Consider the following 17,364-nt stretch of genomic DNA (forward strand, 5'->3'; position numbering starts at 1 on the left):
CAAGAGGCATTTATCCCGGCAGGAAAATAGCAACAGCGCCCAAGACCCGCCCACAAAGTTACTTGCGCTTTGCGCTTTGACACTTGTGTTTCAGATCATTAAAATAGGGCCCATTGTGTGTAGGGTCTACATGCGATTTATTTTAAATTGGCTATTTTATTATTTCAATATCCAAATTTGACATTAAATCCCACAGGGAAAAGGGCTTCTATTTGTGACGTGCAGTCTTTGCATTTGAACATTTTAAACAGGACACGCATTAGCTGGATAAACGTTAGCCGATACAAACATACTTATAGAAAATAGTTAATAATAATAGCAAATAATAGCAAAACGAATCACTTATTCTAAAAAGAGTATGAAGTATTAGTTAGACGAATCTGACATATAGGGCTGTGTTAATAGTAAAACGTCCGTCATTAAACAAATTTTAAAAACACGGATGGATATTAAGAAATGCTTTCTGACATTTTGACAGGAAAAAAACAACCAAGAAAAAAATTTAAACTTAGAAGATCATTGTAAAATGAAAATTGAAGGGCTCTCTCTGCACGGTCTGTGTTTGTGCGAGAGAGAGAGCTCGCACAGTAGTGATGCACGGGTCGACTCATAACCCGCGGACCCCGCGGGTAACCCGCGGGTCGGGTTGGGGCGGGTAAAGAAATTGTCACTTTATTTGCGGGGCGGGTTGGGGCGGGTCATTAAGTTTTATTATTATTTTTTTTTTATCCATGTATGTTGCTTGCAATTTCCAGCCTATATTAAATATTTGGGAATATCTATTTTCATATTTTATAAGGTTACAAACAATACGATTGCCGTAGCAACGTAACTTGCATGAGGTTCCCAAACCTTTGGTGTCACGTGACATGTCATGAAAGCGTGTCTAGCAGCTCCCGCCGACAGACGCGACAGCCTCGACAACTACAACAACGGAGAAATAAAAGTGAAGATGGAAGACGAGGTGCTGGAGAAATTGAGGTCGGGAATATACATGATTAAAAGAAAAAAAGGTCAGGCTGCTAAATCTAATGTTTGGGAAAACGGCACTTCCAGCATGTCAAGACATATTTGTGGGGGTCTAAGAAATAAAAAAAATGGTTTAGCCTATTAGATGAATACAAATGCTGCTTTGTAAAAGTTGAAAATGTTTATTAATATGACCTGATTTATGGTTCATATTCATGATCGTCTGTTGTTTCCAGTTTACAGGGCGATGTTTCCAAGCACTTTCAGGTTGAAATAAAGGCTGTTTTCATTTACATTACAATGCCTAGTAGCTACTATGTCTATTTAACGGTCGCGGGTGCGGTGCGGGTTGTAAAAATAGAGACAGTGGTGCGGTGCGGGCCAAATAATTTCATAAAAGCGGGACCCGCGGATTGGAAAAAAAGCCGACCCGCGCATCACTATCGCACAGCACTGATACAACAGTACTTTTTAATCCATAAGTAAATAACGCGCTAGTTTTTATACAAAATTATTATGCAACATGATTAGTACTTAGTTATTATTAACACAATAACGTAAGACATGCAGGCTATGTTTCCCAACACTGAGAATGAATTAAGAAATGCCAGTTTCTCCAGACTCGCGTTTATCAGTAATCCACAAATCACAGCACTTTCATAATCACTAAACAATTGGCCTTATGCACAGCTGCACTACTTCCTGAACTTCAGCCAGCTCCTTGTTTCCTGTCTGCCATTATTGGTCAAATTGATTAATTCAGGTGTGCCTGACCTCAGTAGTCACGGCAACAATAATCAGACACACCTGAATTAATCAAGTTTGGCCAATAATAGCAGACAGGAAACAAGGAGCTGGCTTAAGTTCAGGAAGTAGTGCAGCTGTGCATAAGGCCAATAGCGGTTTTAATTTTATTAGGGCCCAAGCCCTGAAAGGGCGAAGGCCCTATTGTTTTCCTTAGGATTATTATTAGGGCCCAAGCCCTGAAAGGGCGAAGGCCCTATTGTTTTCCTTCCGATTATTAGGGCCCAAGCCCTGAAAGGGCGAAGGCCCTATTGTTTTCCTTAGGATTATTCTTTTCTATTATTAGGGCCCAAGCCCTGAAAGGGCGAAGGCCCTATTGTTTTCCTTAGGATTATTAGGGCCCAAGCCCTGAAAGGGCGAAGGCCCTATTGTTTTCCTTGGGATTATTTTTCTTCACTATTATTATAATTAGGGCCCAAGCCCTGAAAGGGCGAAGGCCCTATTGTTTTCCTTAGGATTATTATTATTAGAGCCCAAGCCCTGAAAGGGCGAAGGCCCTATTGTTTTCCTTGGGATTATTATTAGGGCCCAAGCCCTGAAAGGGCGAAGGCCCTATTGTTTTCCTTAGGATTATTAGGGCCCAAGCCCTGAAAGGGCGAAGGCCCTATTGTTTTCCTTAGGATTATTCTTTTCTATTATTAGGGCCCAAGCCCTGAAAGGGCGAAGGCCCTATTGTTTTCCTAAGGATTATTAGGGCCCAAGCCCTGAAAGGGCGAAGGCCCTATTGTTTTCCTTAGGATTATTAGGGCCCAAGCCCTGAAAGGGCGAAGGCCCTATTGTTTTCCTTGGGATTATTATTCTTCTTTAGTATTATTATTATTTTGCTACCTTTTGGGCACTTTTGGGGCCCTTAACGTGCTCGAAAACTCTTGAAACTTTGCACACGGGTCAGAACCCGCGGCCATCAGAGCCGGGCTGAAGATGGTACCCGGGCGTGGCAGGGCAGCTCGTCAGCGCCCCCTGGAACGGGGTCCGAACACTTGGTCCATAACTCAAACACGCTTGTATGTAATAATATGAAACTCGGTACACACGTTGATCTCATCGTTTCATCTATACCTCGCGCTCTTACTTTTTACCCCAGCCCAACAGGAATTTGGCTATTGAGATTTGTTTGTAAAACGCTCGCAATGGAATGTCAAATACTCCTCCTAGAGCTTTGATCCACATTCGACGAAACTCGGTCAGCGTGAAGTCAAGACATTGAGGATGAAAGTTTGCGAGGGGATTTTTGATATCTCGAACGGTTTGTCCGTGGCGAGGAAACGAAATCATGGCGAGAAACGTGAAACAGGAAGTGTGTTATAACTTCAGCATACATTAACTGATCTTGATGAAACTTCAGCAGTGTGTTCGCTGTAAGAGGACGATCACATGGATGTGACTATTGTGAGTCAAAGTTATAGCGCCACCAACTGGCAGCAGGAAGTGTGTCACTTTCAAAATGCTTAGATATCACCCTTTTATTTTTACCCGATTTGCTTCAAACTTCATATGTATAATGTAAACATACGGCAGATGTAGACCTGTGAATGGATTCTTGATATCTTTGAAACTGTTGCCGTGGCGACGCATCAAACTTTACCCTTCTTTTAGGATGCTTTTAGGATGCTTTTGAGACCCTTAGCATGCTTCAAATTGCATGAAACTCGACAGACACATCACATTTATTAGCCAGTAGACATGTACAAAGTTGCAGAAACGGGCGTGGTGAGGGCTCAGTAGCGCCACCTTTTGACAAAAGTGGGGTGGTTAGTTTTAACTAGAGTTACAAAAATTGGTATGTATATTGTACTCCTCGAGCCGGACAACTTTCTAATTGACACTTATTAGCTAGGACCCACAGAAAGTCAGATATTTTTGTTTGAATATGGCCACTCTGAGCCTACATGTCTCTGTGTCTCTGTGTCTTTGGCTGGCTGGCTGGCTGGCTGGCTGTCTGTGTGTGTGTGTGTGTGTGTGCAGGGGGAGGGGGCTTAACCATTTCACTGCTGTGTGTATGACCTGCATAAAGAAAATACATTTCTCAAGCCTGGTATTTTTTAAATAAGTTTTTATTTTTATTTTTTATAAGTAAAGGCATATAACTAGTTTAATTGTAGTGAATTGACAATAGTTTTATATAATTAGTTTATTAATCAGATTAACTTGGTCAATAAACTTGGTCTGAAAATTTGGTCCATAAATCAAACACACTTGCATGTAATAATATGAAACTTGGTACACATATAGATCTCATCGTTTCATATATACTTCACACTCTTACTTTTTACCCCAGCCCAACAGGAAGTTGGCTATTTAGGGTTGTGTTTAAAACACATGCAATGTAATTTAAATTATTGCTCCTAGAGCACTGAACCAAATTCGACGAAACTCGATCAGTGTGAAGTCAAGACATTAAGGATGAAAAAGTGCCACGGGATTTTTGATATCTCGAACGGTTTGGCCGTGGCGAGGAAACGAAATTATGGCGAGAAACATGGAACAGGATGTGTGTTATAACTTCAGCATACATTAACTGATCTTGATGAAACTTCAGCAGTGTTTTCGCTGTAAGAGACCGATCACATGGATGTGACTATTGTGAGTCAAAGTTATAGCGCCACCAACTGGCAGCAGGAAGTGTGTCACTTTCAAAATGCTTTGAAATCACTCTCTTATTTTTAACCGATTTGCTTTAAACTTCATCTGTATAATGTAAATACACGGCAGATGTAGACCTGTGAATGAATTTTTGATATCTTTGATACTGTTGCCGTGGCAACGAAACAAACTTTAACATTATTTTTTGATGCTTTTGGGACTCTTAGCATGCTTGAAATTGCTTGAAACTCAACAGATACATCACATTTATTAGCCAATAGACATGTGCAACTATGGCAAAAGATTAAAGTAATGTCAAAAAAGTAAACACTAAAAGCCTCATATCTTCTAAAAATGTAATTATACATCATTTGTTTCTAAATTAAATTATACAAATATTATAACTTCCCCAATTTTTCCTTTTTTTTTCATTTAAGAATTGTGTTTACGTTCAAAAACAGCCAGAATTGTTGTAAAATTCATAAAAAAATAATAATCTGAGTCATACGTAGTGCTATACTGCCCTCTTGTGTTCAATATCAGGTAGGCCTATTGTGTATATTCCCACCGGTTAATCAACGTGTGACTCCGCTGGGACTTGGGAGCTTTTAAATCGCTTACTTAAAACCGAAAGTCAAAATACGGATGTCCGCACAAGACATTAATGGTGTGGAGTAGAGCGAGCATTTTAAATAAATTCCTATTAAGTAGGATTGAACTAAACAGAAAGAATGTTCACTCTGTTCTGCTGGTTCCTCGCTGGTGGATCATATGATTACTTTGTCATAATCTATGACAAAAATGCTATTATAAACCATATTAATAATAGATAATACACATTGCTCTTATTTTTGAAAAATACATTCATGAAAAACAAGATAACAAAAATCATAAAAAAAAAATATAGCCATGGCTGCTATAAAGCAACATATAATTGAAAGGCAATTAATAATCTGTCATTACTTCACTGCATTATGATATTACGGCTCCAATACGGTGCAGCACAAAGCACTTATGTGTATCCCGAGCGGAGAATGATGTGCTTGAAGCCACATGAAGTTACAGCGCATTGAGTCCGTATTGAAAAGTTCAAAGCACAAAGGAAATACATATTTATGAACAGTGTATTATACATTATCTATCTATGCAATAGTTTATTGAGCCTTTTCTTTTAAAGGTTTTAAATTTCAGTTACTGTGTGCGTGAAGAACAATTATAGTGCTCTGACTCTAGTGTTGTGATCTAACCGACAGCGTCCGACACCCGGTAGAAAGTAACACGATTAAGTTACAGCAATAAAGTCCAGCAAGAAAAAGTTTCTTCATTCGAAAATATAGACCTTTAGACCTTTATCTTAAAGATCCAGTATAATAGGATTAACATTGAATCATTGAAGATCGTTTCATCATTGACTGTAACCGAATGTGACGTGCTGTTTGAATGCTGAATGGAGAATGACTGACAGGCGCAGAGAGGGAAAAGTTTGTGTTCTTGAATTTAATGACTTAAATATTAATTTCTATGTCACATAATAGCTTCAGAACACTAATAATACAGTACACAAAAACTTTATGGTACTTTAGAAAGTTTTTGTGCCTTTGTGCCTAACAGAATAGTATATGCACAATATAGAATTTGAATCAGCCTCGTCAAAGATGGCAGTGTCAGAGCCGATACCGATCCTGAGTATCTAATCGGCGCACTTCTTTTCAACAGTCAAATTGAAATTGAAATTGCTTGAAACTCAACAGATACATCACATTTATTAGCCAGTAGACATGTGCAAAGTTTCAGAAACGGGCAATGTGCAAGGACTAAATAGCGCCACTTTTTGACAAAAGTGGGGTTGTTAGTTTTATCTACAGTTACAAAAATCGGTATATACATTGTACTCCTCAAGCCGGACAACTTTCTAATACATAGTCATTAGCTCGGACCAAGAGGAAGTCAGATATTTTGGTTTGAATATGGTGAGCCTCTCTCTGAGCCTACGTCCCTGTATGGCAAGCCCCTTTAACATTTAAAAGCTAAGTTTGCCTGTCCGGAATTAACATTGTAGATATCAACAACGTCTTTCTGTCTATTCGTAATTACATTTTGGATAGTTTGTATTATCATTTAAGACATCTGTAACATAATTGTGACTAGTCGAAATGACAGAGTATGGCAAGCCGTTTTAACATTTAATCATAAAAGGGCCAAAGCCTTCGGCACCGCTACCCGGGTGCCTTTAGGTAACTAAAGGAACCGGGGTTGCGGTGCCACCGGCTTGGGCCCGCCATCGCTGCTCGCAGCTATATTTATTATTATTATTATTATTATTATTATTTATACGACTATTCGGGCACTTTTGGGGCCCTTAACATGCTCAAAAACTCTTGAAACTTAGCACACGGGTCAGAACCCGCGGCCATCAGGGCCGGGCTGAAGATGGTACCCGGGCGTGGCAGGGGGGCTAGACAGCGCCCCCTGGAACGGGGTCCGAAAACTTGGTCCATAAATCAAACACGCTTGCATGTAATAATATGAAACTCGGTGCACATATAGATCTCATCGTTCATATATACCTCAAACTATTACTTTTTACCCCAGCCCAACAGGAAGTCGGTTATTTAGGGTTGTTCATAAAACACTCGCAATGGAATTTGAAGTACTACTCCTAGAGAATTCAAACTCACGGCACGAAACTCGGTCAGCATGAAGTCAAGGCATTGACGATGAAAGTTTGCGAGGGGATTTTTGATATCTCGAACGGTTTGGCCATGGCGAGGAAACGAAATTATGGCGAGAAACGTGAAACAGGAAGTGTGTTATAACTTCAGCATACATTAACTGATCTTGATGAAACTTCAGCAGTATGTTCGCTGTAAGAGGACGATCACATGGATGTGACTATTGTGAGTCAGAGTTATAGCGCCACCAACTGGCAGCAGGAAGTGTGTCACTTTCAAAATGCTTTGAACTCACCCTTTTATTTTTACCCGATGTGCTTCAAACTTCATCTGTATAATGTAAATACATAGCAGATGAAGACCTGTGAATGGATTCTTGATATCTTTGATACTGTTGCCGTGGCAACGCATCAAACTTTAAAATTCTTTTTTTTTTATGATTTTGAGACTCTTAGCGGCTTTTGGGGCCCTTAACGGGTTTGAAAACTCTTGAAACTTTGCACACAGGTCAGATCCCACAGCCATCAGAGCCGGGCTGAAGATGGTACCTGGGTGTGGCAGGGGGGCTAGACAGCGCCCCCTGGAACGGGGTCCGAACACTTGGTCCATAAATCAAACACGCTTGCATGTAATAATATGAAACTCGGTACACATGTTGATCTCATCGTTTCATCTATACCTCACGCTCTTACTTTTTACCCCAGCCAAACAGGAAGTCGGCTATTGAGGTTTGTTTGTAAAACGCTCGCAATGGAATGTGCAATACTCCTCCTAGAAAATTCAAACACACGGCACGAAACTCGGTCAGCATGAAGTCAAGGCATTGAGGATGAAAGTTTGCGAGGGGATTTTTGATATCTCGAACGGTTTGGCCGTGGCGAGGAAACAAAATTATGGCGAGAAACGTGAAACAGGAAGTGTGTTATAACTTCAGCATACATTAACTGATCTTGATGAAACTTCAGCAGTGTGTTCACTGTAAGAGGCTGATTACATGGATGTGACTATTGTGAGTCAAAGTTATAGCGCCACCAACTGGCAGCAGGAAGTGTGTCACTTTCAAAATGCTTTGATATCACCCTCTTATTTTTAACCGATTTGCTTCAAACTTCATCTGTATAATGTAAAAATACAGCAGATGTAGACCTGTGAATGGATTCTTGATATCTTTGATACTGTTGCTGTGGCAACAAATCAAACTTTAACATTCTTTTTTGATACTTTTGGGACTCTTAGCATGCTTGAAATTGCTTGAAACAGATAGATACAGATAGCTCGACAGATACATCACATTTATTAGCCAGTAGGCATGTGCAACTTTGGCAAAAGATTAAAGTAATGTCAAAAAAGTAAACAGTAAACACTAAAAGCCTCATATCTTCTAAAAATGTAATTATACATCATTTGTTTCTAAATTAAATTATACAAATATTATAATTAAACCAGTTTTTCCCTTTTTTCATTTAAGAATTATGTTTACGTTCAAAAACAGCCAGAATGGTTTTAAAATTCAGAAGAAGAAAAAATAATCTGAGTCATACGTAGTGCTATACTGCCCTCTTGTGTTCAATATCAGGTAGGCCTATTGTGTATATTCCCACCGGTTAATCAACGTGTGACTCCGCTGGGACTCGGGAACTTTTAAATCGCTTACTTAAAACCGAAAGTCAAAATACAGATATCCGCACAAGACATTAATGTTGTGGAGTAGAGCAAGCATTTTAAATAAATTCCTATTAAGTAACTAAACAGAATGAACGTTCACTCTGTTCTGCTGGTTCCTCGCTGTTGGCGCGCACAGTTATGAATGCTTGTGCAGCCATGAGTTTTAGTTTAATTTTAAAATTAGCGCAATTTCGGGATTTGTATTATTTGAATTTATTTTTAAAAAACACAATGTTGAGTTTTATTGTAACACTGTTTAATCGCGCCCACGGTTATATTTTGTATATTATATATAATTATAATGTATTTCTGTATAAAATAATACTACAATAAAAAACACATTTGTGACCGACCTGATCCAGCAAAATTAGTCACAGTGACCCAAATTTAAAAATTGAGATTTTGATATTAATGGAAAGAGGACACTGTAAGCTTTCAAATGATACCTTGGTCATACCTTGAATGGTTGTAACGATATACAGATTTGAATTCTGGTCGTCTGCCCTTTTTTTTCCAATTGAAAACCTAAGAAAATCGCTTTTAAAGTTTTTTTGCCCGTTTTTTTTTTTTTTTTTTTTGATATCTTTCAAAATCCATAGCATTTTAAGGGATAAACTATTTATTTTATATAGCTTAATTTGACCAAATAGATTAACATATATAAATGCAATTTAACGAGGCTGAAACTCAACTTATTTTTAATTTTTTTGAAATAAATAATTAAAAAGTCACTTTTACAAAAATGTTCTAAAATCAGAAAGATTAAAGAGGAGTCAGAGAGAAATTCAGTTTTCATACGGATTAGCCCACATAAGCAGAGAGCAGTCTGTTTTCTTTCATTTTGAATGGTTGTGTTTAAAAGTAGACATTTCAATATATATATGTCTGTGAGGATACCTTATACGCTGACTTTCGGTTCATGAGACAAGCTTCAGTTCACGTGCCGTGCGTCTCCGCGTCGTGATTAGGCCTAGCCTATTGTCTGCAATTTATTTCTTATTATTAAATCCTAGTAATTGGTTGATGAAACATTGATTTAAATTAAGATAATTATTTTAAAACGAAATTTACTTTAAAGAAAGGCTTTGTGCTTGCATGTTTAAGCTATGTGAAAGTTTTAGTGCTGCTTCCAGAGAACGGTCACGTTCGGATTGTTTTTCCTCATAAATGCGAACACGGAAAATAAAATAAAGATTTTATGTTCTGGAGAGAGTCAACCCTTCTTCATCGGGTGAGTATTACTTTTGGTTTGTGCAGTGTGGTTCACATAGGCCAATTTATTAAAATATTTAATTATCTGGGAATTGGATCTCCTCCATAATGCTGAAATTGCCCAATTTTAAAAAAAAAATAGTAATAATTTAAGTTTTGTGGTGTAAGTCTACGTATTTTATAATGTTAACTTCGAATAATACTAATAGTAATTTAAAGATGTTGTAGCTAGCATTGGGTCTGGACGTGAAGGATAACTTCGGGAGTTGAAGGGACGTGTCGGTGTCGTGATTCTGTCTTCTCACACCGCGACACAGGTTCGTGGATCTGAGTGTCGCGATCGTTACAGCCTTACATAGGCTATATTCTTCTTGCAGATAAATATACTCACGCAGTTTAGGTTAGAAGCCTCCAGTGAGTTCAACGTTTCAGGGGATACCCGGGAAATGCTCAGAGGTGACGAGGGGAGTTGAGAAGAGCAATGTTTATTTCAGCGAATTTAAAGCTTTGACAACTTTAATCGTTATTTAAATACCTTTACTCAATTATCTCGACTACGAAACCCTGTGAGATTATTTTTGAATGTCTGTTCTTTGAAATTTTGATTTTTTTTTTTTTTTGTTATTTCATGGTTTTTCCACATAATCGGCCCATATCTTAAAATGGAAGGTTGAAACTTCCGACTCATTTCGCCAGAGCGGGTCACATTTGATTTTTATTTTTTAAACAATGTAATGTGTAACCTAAAAATAAACAGATTATTTGATAAATGGTATATTTAAATCTGCATATTGTAGCCTAATATCTGCAGGGCAGCCTAGTCTTAATAAATGTATGCTTCATTTTTCATTAGTAAATTTGATCAATAAATTCAATAATTTAGAATAATAAGACACTATAGGGCTGTTACCCTAGGTAAGGCTGATCAAATTAAATCGGTTACACAATAATGTTACGAGATTGGTTTAACAGGAGTCAATTAAAAATCGCTGTAAAGAACGATACTTTTAAACATAACCCTAAATCACCATAAGGTGTCGCCAGATGACCGTCTTAATGAACGAGTCATGGATTCAAAATGCTGAATCATTCAGTAATGAGAAAACACATTGCTTTGAGATGCGCGATGGGTCGCTGTGATCTTTGTTTAACTATTTTCTCTGCTGAAACAGAAAAAAGTCAATATTGCATCTAAAAAGTCAATATTGCATATAAAATGTAAGTGACTTGACTTGTGTGTGTGACTATGTTTGTTGTAGTGATAAGAGTTGCACCCTTGTTAAAGTTTAAGGCCTTGTGTTTTTGGATATATATCTTTTTCTTTTTTTTTCTTTTTTTACAAAATATGCATATAACCCATATATTTTAGATTTATTATTTGCTTTAAATTAAATTAAGATTGTATTTTTGGTAATTGAACCTGAATGAATTTAAAAATGAATGTGCTATATTTCAGATCATATATTTGTTTTTCTTAAAATTTGAACTAACTTTATTCTCAGCTGAATTATAAATATTTTATTTCTGTATGAATTAAAAACACATTTGATTTTTCTTTTTTAATCAATGTAGAATGTGTAACTGAAATATAAACAGATTAGGGCTCTGTTCGAGGACAAGTAACTAAAACCAATGCGACATGATGAATGTTTGTTTCCCAAACCATCTCAGAGTAACAGCTTACTTTTCTTTCTTACTATATTCTTTCTTACTATAAACTGTGCTGTAGAGCTTGCATCAGTCAAAGCAGGGTTACATTTTGCATGTCGTGCACAATAAACCTAAAGGCACCAGGGTGGCGGTGCCACCGGCTTCATATGTATATATACAGTATATATATATATATATAGCTGTGATCCGCGATAGCTGTGGATCTTTGAAACTGTTGCCGTGGCGACGCATCAAACTTTACCCTTCTTTTAGGATGCTTTTAGGATGCTTTTGAGACCCTTAGCATGCTTCAAATTGTATGAAACTCGACAGACACAACACATTTATTAGCCAGTAGACATGTGCAAAGTTTCAGAAACGGGCGTGGTGAGGGCTCAGTAGCGCCACCTTTTGACAAAAGTGGGGTTGTTAGTTTTAACTAGAGTTACAAAAATTGGTATGTATATTGTACTCCTCGAGCCGGACAACTTTCTAATTGACACTCATTAGCTAGGACCCACAGAAAGTCAGATATGTTTGTTTGAATGTAGAGAAAATCTCAGAATTTTGCCAGTCTCTCAGTGTCCCTCTGTGTGAGTGAGAGGAGGGGCGCCTGTCAGGTTAATTTTAACCCTTTATTTGCTGTATGCGACTTCTCTGGCATTTTCGGGGGCCTTAACATCCTCGAAAACTCTTGAAACTTTGCACACGGGTCAGAACCCATGGCCATCAGGGCCGGGCTAAAGCTGGTAACCGGGCGTGGCAGGGCGGCTCGACAGCGCCCCCTGGACTGGGATTCGAACATTTGTCCATAAATCAAACACACTTGCATGAATTAATATGAAACTCGGTACAATTATAGATCACATCAGGCCAAACAACTTTCGTGCTCTAAGTTTTATGACAGTTCAAATGGAAGTTATTTATGAATTATGAATTATGGGTTGTTTGAATAATTGTCCTAGGAGAAATACATCAAATTACAATGCATGTGTTTACCAATCACAACCAAACTCGGTGTGCATGAAGTCAAGACATTGAGGATGCTCAATTCCGGACGGATTTTTGTTATCTCGAACGGTCTGGCCGTGGCGAGGAAATGAATTTTATGACTAAAAAAGGACACATAAAGTGTGTTATAACTTTGCTCAATTTACCTACAGTTACAAAACTTACCACGTATATTGTTCTCGTCAAGCCGATCAACTTTCCAATTTAAAGTAATTCGCTCCGAGCAACAGAAAGTCAGATATTGTAGTTTGAATGGATTTATTTCCCCTGCGATTCTCTCTCTCTCTCTCTCTCTCTCTCTCTCTCTCTCTCTCTGTGTGTCTGTGTGTGTGTGTGTGTGTGTGTGGGTGGGTGGGTGTGTGTGTGTGTCTGTGTGGGGAGGGGAGGGCTGTTGTCTGTGTTTATGTGTGTGTGTGTGGCTGGCTGCGATTTTTCCTACAAGTCCTTGTCTCTAAGTCCTTGTCTTTTTGCATAACAATTTTGCATAACAATATTTTTAAATGACAAAATAGGCATATAACCCCCATCTTTTAAATGTATAGTTTTCTTTAAATAAAAGTAAGATTGTATTTGTAATTGAAGTTGAATGAATTTAAAATTCATGTGCTATATTTCAACATATTTGTTTTCCTTAAGATTTTAAAACACTAACTTCATTCTTATCTGAATTACAAATATTTGTTTCTGTATAAAATAATACTCTGACTAAAAACACATTTGATGTTTTTTTTTTGTATTTTTATTTACATGTATTTGTGTGTGTGTGTGTGTGTGTGTGTGTGTGTGTGTGTGTGTGTATAAAGTGCAGGGTTTTATTTAGATAAAGTAGAATTTCTATAACTATGTGTTGAACTAATAAATCACTCTTGTGTGTGTTAAACACAATCTACTTAATACAGACAACTTCATTATAAAGATAAATAACAAATCCAAAAAATATATGATTATAATCTATGACAAAAAAAGCCATTACAAACTATATTAGTGGAAAATACACATTGCTCTTTGTATTGTTGTAAAATATTCATGAAAAACAAGATAACAAAAATCAAAAAGATAAATTATTTTAGATATAGACATGTTTTAAATGTATAGCAGAGATGTTAATTGAGGCAGCAACATACAAACTTTCTAGAACAACATGGACCTAAATAGCTGGTTTTTATGGAGGACAGTGAAGAGGAAGAGGGTGCAAATCAAACAGCTCACTCTCAGACTACACAGCAAACAGCTTAAGTTTTTAGTGCTTTGTTTGAGGTTTTTAGTGCTCTGTCCTATCTATTATCAACATATAATAGATGGAACAGAACAAGAAAGGCAATTAATAATCTGTCATTGCGTCACTGCATTATGATATGAAAGGCTCAGTACAGTGTGGCACAAAACGCTTATGCGCATCCCGAGTGGAGAATGATGCGCTTAAAGCCACATGGAGTTACAGCGCACAGCGCATCGAGTCTGCATTGATGCAAGCTCTACAATACACTTCTTTTTGATAGTCAAAGCGGGGGTTACGTTTTTACACGTCGTACAGAATAACCCTAAAGGCACCAAGGTGGCGGTGCCATCGGCTTTACATTAAATATAAATATAGCTGTGAGCAGCAATAAAGGGCCAAAGCCGGCGGTACCACCATCCCGGTGCCTTTGGGTAACTAAAGGCATCGGGGTTGCGGTGCCACCGGCTTGGGCCCGCAATCGCTGCTCGCAGCTATATTTATTATTAGGGCCCAAGCCCTGAAAGGGCGAAGGCCCTATTGTTTTCCTAACGATTATTATTAGGGCCCAAGCCCTGAAAGGGCGAAGGCCCTATTGTTTTCCTTCCGATTATTTTTTTTTTTTCTTTTATTTTTCTAACGACTATTCGGGCACTTTTGGGGCCCTTAACATGCTCGAAAACTCTTGAAACTTTGCACACGGGTCAGAACCCGCGGCCATCAGAGCCGGGCTGAAGCTGGTACCTGGGCGTGGCAGGGCGGCTCGTCAGCGCCCCCTGGAACGGGGTCCGAACACTTGGTCCATAACTCAAACACGCTTGTATGTAATAATATGAAACTCGGTACACATGTTGCTCTCATCGTTTCATCTATACCTCACACTCTTACTTTTTACCCCAGCCCAACAGGAAGTCGGCTATTGAGGTTTGTTTGTAAAACGCTCGCAATGGAATGTTAAATACTCCTCCTAGAGCTTTGATCCAAGCTCGACGAAACTCAGTCAGCGTGAAGTCAAGACATTGAGGATGAAAGTTTGCGAGGGGATTTTTGATATCTCGAACGGTTTGTCCGTGGCGAGGAAACGAAACTATGGCGAGAAACGTGAAACAGGAAGTGTGTTATAACTTCAGCATACATTAACTGATCTTGATGAAACTTCAGCAGTGTGTTCGCTGTAAGAGGACGATCACATGGATGTGACTATTGTGAGTCAAAGTTATAGCGCCACCAACTGGCAGCAGGAAGTGTGTCATTTTCAAAATGCTTTGAAATCACCCTTTTATTTTTACCCGATTTGCTTCAAACTTCATCTGTATAATGTAAATATACGGCAGATGAAGACCTGTAAATGCATTCTTGATATCTTTGAAACTGTTGCCGTGGCAACGCATCAAACTTTACCATTCTTTTAGGATGCTTTTGAGACTCTTAGCATGCTTCAAATTGCATGAAACTCGACAGACACATCACATTTATTAGCCAGTAGACATGTGCAACGTTTCAGAAACGGGTGTGGTGAGGGCTCAGTAGCGCCACCTTTTGACAAAAGTGGGGTTGTTAGTTTTATCTACAGTTACAAAAATCAGTATGTATATTGTACTCCTCGAGCCGGACAACTTTCTAATTGACACTCATTAGCTAGGACCCTCAGAAAGTCAGATATGTTTGTTTGAATGTAGAGAAAATCTCAGAATTTTGCCAGTCTCTCAGTGTCTCTCTGTGTGAGTGAGAGGAGGGGCGCCTGTCAGGTTAATTTTAACCCTTTATTTGCTGTGTGCAACTTCTCTGGCATTTTCGGGGGCCTTAACATCCTCTAAAACTCTTGAAACTTTGCACACGGGTCAGAACCCATGGCCATCAGGGCCGGGCAGAAGCTGGTAACCGGGCGTGGCAGGGCGGCTCGACAGCGCCCCCTGGACTGGGATTCGAAAATTTGTCCATAAATCAAACACACTTGCATGAATTAATATGAAACTCGGTACAATTAAAGATCACATCAGGCCAAACAACTTTCGTGCTCTAAGTTTTAAGAAGGAAGTTGGGAATTATGGGTTGTTTGAATAATTCTCCTAGGAGAAATACATCAAATTACAACGCATGTGTTTACCAATCAAAACCAAACTCGGTGTGCATGAAGTCAAGACATTGAGGATGCTCAATTCCGGACGGATTTTTGATATCTCGAACGGTCTGGCCGTGACGAGGAAATGAATTTTATGACTAAAAAAGGACACAAAGTGTGTTATAACTTTGCTCATTTTACCTACAGTTACAAAACTTTCCACGTATATTGTTCTCGTCAAGCCGATCAACTTTCCAATTTAAAGTCATTCGCTCTGAGCAACAGAAAGTCAGATATTGTAGTTTGAATGGATTTATTTCCCCTGCGATTCACTCTCTCTCTCTCTCTGTGTGTGGGTGTGTGTGTCTGTGTGGGGAGGGGAGGGCTGTTGTCTGTGTTTGTGTGTGTGTGTGTGTGTGTGCATATGTGTGTGTGTGGGGGGGGAGGGGAGGGCTGTTGTCTGTGTTTATGTATGTTTGAACCACACAGTGTGGCTGGCTGCGATTTTTCCTATAAGTCCTTGTCTCTAAGTCCTTGTCTTTTTGCATAACAATTTTGTACTTTTTTTAAATGACAAAATAGGCATATAACCCCCATCTTTTAAATGTATAGTTTGCTTTAAATAAAAGTAAGATTGTATTTGTAATTGAAGCTGAATGAATTTAAAATTCTTGTGCTATATTTCAATATATTTGTTTTCCTTAAGATTTTAAAACACTAACTTCATTCTTTTCTGAATTACAAATATTTGTTTCTGTATAAAATAATACTCTGACTAAAAACACATTTGATGTTTCTTTTTGTATTTTTATTTACATGTATTTATGTATGTGTGTGTGTGTGTGTGTGTGTGTGTGTTTATAAAGTGCAGGTTTTTTTAGATAAAGTAGAATTTCTATAACTATGTGTTGAACTGATAAATCACTGTGTGTTAAACACAATCTACTTAATACAGACAACTTCATTATAAAGATAAATAACAAATCCAAAAAAATATATGATTATAATCTATGACAAAAAAAGCCATTACAAACTATATTAGTGGTAAATACACATTGCTCTTTGTATTGTTGTAAAATACATTCATGAAAAACAAGATAACAAAAATCAAAAAGATAAATTATTTTAGATAATTATTTTAAATGTATAGCAGAGATGTTAAATGAGGCAGCAACATACAAACTTTCTAGAACAACATGGACCTGAATAGCTGTTTTTTATGGAGGACAGTGAATAGGAAGAGGGTGCAAATCAAACAGCTCATTTTCAGACTACACAGCAAACAGCTTAAGTTTTTAGTGCTTTGTTTGAGGTTTTTAGTGCTCTGTCCTATCTATTATCTACATATAATAGATAGAACAGAACAAGAAAGGCAATTAATAATCTGTCATTGCATTATGATATGAAAGGCTCAGTACAGTGTGGCACAAAACGCTTATGCGCATCCCGAGTGGAGAATGATGCGCTTAAAGCCACATGGAGTTACAGCGCACAGCGCATCGAGTCCGCATTGATGCAAG

At 38.1% G+C, this 17,364-nt stretch overlaps 1 protein-coding gene across 1 annotated transcript in view; it reads right to left on the reverse strand.

Moving 5' to 3' along the window:
- LOC120484833 (ribonuclease inhibitor-like) overlaps positions 1 to 17,364 on the reverse strand; it is a 127,343-nt gene that overhangs the window by 45,652 nt on the left and 64,327 nt on the right. The window lies entirely within an intron of this gene.

This window comes from Pimephales promelas, chromosome 5 (assembly GCF_988280905.1).
Source record: "Pimephales promelas chromosome 5, fPimPro1.hap1.1, whole genome shotgun sequence".
NCBI classification, from domain to species: Eukaryota; Metazoa; Chordata; class Actinopteri; order Cypriniformes; family Leuciscidae; genus Pimephales; species Pimephales promelas.